Raw genomic sequence first — 6,000 nt, 5'->3', positions numbered from 1 at the left:
AACATACTCTTTGCCCACCCTTAGTTAACTCTTTCTTCAACTTAACACGTTCCTCGCAAAACAACTTCTATAAGCAGTAACCCAACGATTTGCAGCATAGTACAACTTCAAGTTTGTTCCAGACTTGTTCATGGATTTGTAGTAGTAAGTGCATCACCAAGGTTGTTCCGCAATAAGTATAACTTCAAGTTCGTTTCCAATTTGTTCATCGATTAGCAGTAGTAAATACGTACTAACTAAAGTTTGTTCATCGATTTACAGAAAAAATACACATCTAACGTCTTCGATTTTGTTCTTCTCTTCATCTCAACCGAGGTTTGTCATTCCTACACCCTGATTTGTTTAATTAATTGTTACCCATTTGTTTTTGTGTCGATTTTAATAAATAGTCGACGCATATTGAGATCATCTTTCTTGGGTCTTTTCTCTATGTTATACAATGGTAAGAACATTTTGTGTGAATTTAGGATGCGCTGCTTTTAGTGGCATTTGTGATTAAGGGCATTTTGTCAAAGACTTCTAGAGTTATTATCAAGACCAAGGTGAAAATGAGTGAAAAACCAACAAGCTTACTTAAGTTAGTCTGGAATATTACAAACTTGCAAAGAAAAGGCTTCTAGATTATGTTTGTTTTTTATTAATTCTGGTAACAACAACTTATCTTTATAGTCTGAAATATTACAATGTTGTGCAATGGTTTGTCTTTCTTCTGATTCTTGGATGTACCACCGAAAATCTGCAAATTTTGAGACTTGGTGCCACCAAAATTATTTGTTCTAACTTCAATCATATTAGATATATGATTTTTGTTGTGCTTTTGGGACTTTTTTATACGTGATTGTTTCTTCTCACTTCATTCTATAGAGAAAAACTCAATGGATGCTACCCCTATTAATGTTGACAAAAGAATCAAATAAGAACCATACTAGGATAAAAGAAAAGGTCAACATTTAAAATATCTAATGTTTGGGCTCACTTTTCAAAAGCAGGGTGGAAATCCAAATGACCATAGATGTGTTTGCAACCGTCGTGGAAAACCTTATGCTTGTGGTAGTAAGAAAAGTGGCACAACTCGTGTATGGACACACATAAGAAAATAATGTAAGGGACTATTTACCAAAGTTTTTGATTAAGTGCTGATTTAGGTAAGAGGTCTGAATGAGTTAAGTGCTAACTTAAATTGTTGTTTACCAAAATGTTTTATTTCATGTGCTGACTGGTAAAAGATGACCATTATATCTTTATCTCTGGAGTAATGTTGCAATAATTAAATAATTAATATTAATATCTATAAATTAATAATTAAATATTAATTAATAGATAAATGCTGAATATTAGTAGTTTGTCAATTATTATCAATCACATTTTGTTTATTATTATTTTTAATTAAATATTGTTAATACCTTTTATTTCTTTAATCAAACTATTAATTATTATTAGTCATATTTTWTTATTAAATATTACTAATTGTTTTCAATTACTTTTAGTAATATTATTTATAATTATTTATCGTTATTATCTTAAAAAATTTAGTCGATCAAAATCAAATAAAACAATTTCAAAAATGCTTTTATAAATTGTAAAATTAAAAAATCCAGACCTATAAATTATATGGGAAAATTCAATTACCAGTCACATTTTATGTTTTTGACATATCATTTTCATATATAAAAATTATTAGTTTCCAGTGTTTTATATTATATGCCACTACAAAATTATTATTTATCAAATGTTATGATTATATTATCAAATTCCTTTATGCTTTTGAACTCGTATTTAGGACTGTAAACGAACCGAACAAACATGAATGGAGGCTTATTCATGTTCGTTCGTTTAACTTAACCGAATAAATAAACGAACGAACACGAACGGTAAACGAACGAAAATCTTTATGTTCGTGTTCATTCGTTTAGAAATAAGGTGCATTCGTGTTCGTTAACATGCTAAATGAACGTAAACGAACGGACTAAACGAACATAAATAAATATTATTTGAATTCAAAGTAAATAAACAAAAGATTATATATTAAATTTAATATATAAACGAACGGTAAATGAACGAACGTTCACGAACATAACTTGACAAACGAGACTCTTGTTCATATTCGTTCATTTAACTAAACGAATAAAAAAATTTGTTCATATTCGTTCATTTAACTAAACGAATAAAAAAATTTGTTCATGTCCATTCATTTAGTAAATAAATGAACTTCTTGCCGAACGGTTCGCTGAACGTTCGGTTCGTTTACAACCCTACTCGTATTACTCCTTTAATACTCAAGATAAAGTAACATAATACAATTTCGATCACTTGAACCAAATAATAAATTTAAGCATTCAAACCAATTTTTATCTAATAAAAGGACAACACGTATCCCAAATCTGTCACCATCAATTGACATGTGATACCCTTTGCATCCCAGTTGGCATTATCAATACCTTCTTCTCCAAATAGTCAAAACGTCTCATTTTCCAAAAAACCATATCATTTTCGACTCTCTTCCTAAAGATCTCAGAAACCCTTCATCTATCTCTCATGACTAAATTGTTTTGGTCTTTGAGGTGCGTTCAATAAGTATAGTGTTTGAGGTGGTTTCATCTATGGGGTGGAGAAAACCCTAAATCCAGGATAAACCATTCGAGATAAGTGGGTTTTCTTCGAAATGAAAGGAGAAAGGAAGAGGTGGATGATGGAGATAGATAATAAGGATAAGGTTGGATTCTTGTAGTTGCACCCATTTTTTTAGTGGAGATTCTTGTAGATTGGTGCCCCTTCGTTGGTTGGTGATTGTAAGGGTAAACATGGGAAACTTCATCTCTGTCTCTGGAAAGACACATTTCTAACTCTGTCTCTGGACAGAACACGGTCAGAGCATGATAAATAGTCAGAGTTGTGTTTTTTCATTTGGTAAACAACCCACCTCTTACTTGGGTAAGAACATCCTACCGGTAAGAGGTGGTCAGAAGCAAGTAAACAAGCCCTAAGTATTCGGGTAGAGAAACTGATAAGAAAACAAAAAGTACTTGGTTTTTAAAATGGTAGCGATGGTGTTCGAAATTTGTTGGCCGTAACCTTTAGTAAGAAAAATGTCACACACTTTGGCTAGGTTTGTGGTGAAAGATGGAACTTTTTTAAGTCGTAGAGGGTAAAGGGTTTAAGGAGCTTGTTCAAAGCGTGCAAGCTAAGTTTGATGTCCCTAGTAGAATGATTGTTAGTAGGGATATATACAAGTTGCTTTGGGAGTATGGGAGGAACGTGTTTTACATCCTTCAAAAATGGGATTTGGTAAGTTGACTGGTCAGAATTCACTTCTCAAAAGAAGAGAATAGATTAGGCTTGCAAATCGGTGTCTTTAGGTTGAGTTGACAGCTTCGCTAGAGGTCACCCGACTCTTTCTAACTAAAGGTGACTAATTTATTATGGGACTCCAATGATGTGCACAGACACCACTGGAGTGCTTGGGTAGGCAAAGAGTATGTTTAAGAATGGACTGGATCTCTTGTACTTAAATGACTTACATGTGCCTAACCGCACATCATATAGCTAGTGATTGGAATTTGCATAAAATTTATAATTGTTTGTCAAATTGCAAATCATAAGGGTGAGACAATTGCTAAGGCCATTGAGGCTTGTATGCTTGGTTGGGATTAAAAAAGGTTCTTAGTGTGATTGTTGATAATGCATTTGCTAATGATGAGATTGTTGGTTATGTAAAGAAAATGATTAATGCATTGAAAGGGTCGTTCATGATGGCAAGTTCATCCATTATATAGGTGCTCACATGGTAAATCTAATAGTGAGTGATGAGTTGAAAGAGTTGCACGATTCAACTCTTGTCATTTGTAATAGTGTGAAATACATTCAATAATCTTCTTCAAGGTTGTAAAAGTTCACAAAGTGTGTTGAAAAGAAAAAGATTAATCACAAGGGTAAGTTCGTCTTAGGCATATCTACAAGATGAAATCCAACTCTTATGGTATTAGATGCGACACTTACAATTTGAAAAAAAGTTTTTACAAGTTATAAGGAAGAAGATGAGAAGTATTTGAGTCACTTTCTACAAAAATGAGAATGGGAAAAAGAGAGTTGGACCACTAAAGTTTATTCACCGGGACTGTGTTTCGGCTTTTGCCAAATCTCTCCTTTTTTTATGAAGTCACTTTAAAGTTTAGTGGCACTTTGCATGTGACTTCAAATAACTTCTATCATGAGATTTGTGAGATTGATACGCACTTGAATTCTTTTGTTTAAAGTAAAAATTTTATATTGTCTAGTATGGCCAATAATATTAGACTAAGGGGCCGTTTACCAATTTTTTTAGTTAAGTGCTGATTCGGGTAAGAGATCTGACTGGAATAAGTGCATATTGTATTTTCTTGTTTATAAAACATTTTGTATTAAATGCTGATCGAGTAAAAAATACCATTATATCCTTTTTTCCTGGAATAAATATTAATTGAAAATTATTGTATTATTTAAGCCCAATTATATTTGGATAAGATTAAAAAGGCACAAGCCCATGTCAACCTAGATACATTTAAGCCCAATTATATTTGATCTATATGTATTTCCACTCAAAACCCTATTTCTTTTTACCCAAAACCCTAGTTCCCTTATTCTCTCTGCCATCTCCAGACCGACAATCGTCGCCTCCTTTCCGTCGCCGCCCTCCCGTCACCCTCCAACACCTTGAACCGGACATGGCCACTGACGGTGCCGGCGTTCCTCTTCCCCACCTATTTCTCTTTGCCCAAAACCCTAGTTCCCCTGATTCTCTCTGCCACCCCCGACCGGCCGCCGCTCGCCCTCCCGTCACCGTCCAACCCCTTGAATCGGACATGGCCACCGACGGTAGATAAAAACTAATAGAGGGTAGAAGTTTTTGTTTCTTCAAAGTAATCGGACATGGACGCCTGTTTGTATGAAGTTTTCTTCATTACCTTGAATCGGACATGCCCAAAACCCTGTTTGTATGAAGAAAAACGCATCCATTTAGGGTTTTAGATGAAGATGGTAGATAAGGAAACCCCTCTTACCCTGGTAAGATTCATTTTTTTTGTTGACTCCGGTAAGAGGACGGTAAGAGGCCAGAAATCTGATTGCTGATTTTGCTGTTAGGTGAACACTTTTACCTCTTACTCGGGTAAGCATCTCTTAACGGATAAGAGGTGGTAAGAGATTAGTAAACAGCCCCTACGTTCGACATGTATTGGGAAGTCCAAATTAAGGGTGTGCAGAAAATCAACCGATCCAATTAGAACCGATCGACCATAATTAAATATCCAATTGTAATTGAATCGGATCAGATTGAAAATTTAAACATCCAATTTGAATCGTTCGGTTCCCAGATGGCAGTCCAAAACCGACCAAAACCGAACCGATCAACATCCAATTAATCATCTAATGAGTAATGACCATCCAGTTGTCCATCCAACCATTATCCAACTATCATCCAATTAATTTATTTTCAAATTGCTTAAATCGAAATTTGTTTTATGTGAGGTTTTCAATTTTTAACTTCCCTTGTATTGGTTTTAACACATATTAAAAGTGATTAATCAATTTGTATCATTGTTAGAGAATTGGATTGAATTAACACAATGGATGAATCTAATCCTAATGGATCATCCATTGGATAATCCGATGGATATCCAATAAAAGTATCCAATGAATGGAACAGAACCGATCCAATCATCCATTGGATTGTATTAAATTGGATAGATCATCCAATGTTAATCGGATCGGATGACAAAATTCAACATCCAATGAATGATTTATTTAGTTCGGTTCCCTTGACATCCAATGGATGTCAACCGAGGAACAGGCCTAGTCCAAATAATATCAATCCAATGTTGTTTTCGGTTGTTATACTTGATCCAAGGTATAAGATGAAATATTTGAGTATTCTTTTTGAATGTCTCTATTAAAACAGAACTGCTACCAATATTATTACAAAGGGGGAACAAATCCTTAATTGATTGTTTGAAGTCTACAATGTTG

The sequence above is a fragment of the Cynara cardunculus genome, assembly GCF_001531365.2.
Source record: "Cynara cardunculus var. scolymus isolate 2C chromosome LG 17, CcrdV1, whole genome shotgun sequence".
Lineage (NCBI taxonomy): Eukaryota > Viridiplantae > Streptophyta > Magnoliopsida > Asterales > Asteraceae > Cynara > Cynara cardunculus.
This window is presented reverse-complemented; position numbering follows the sequence as displayed.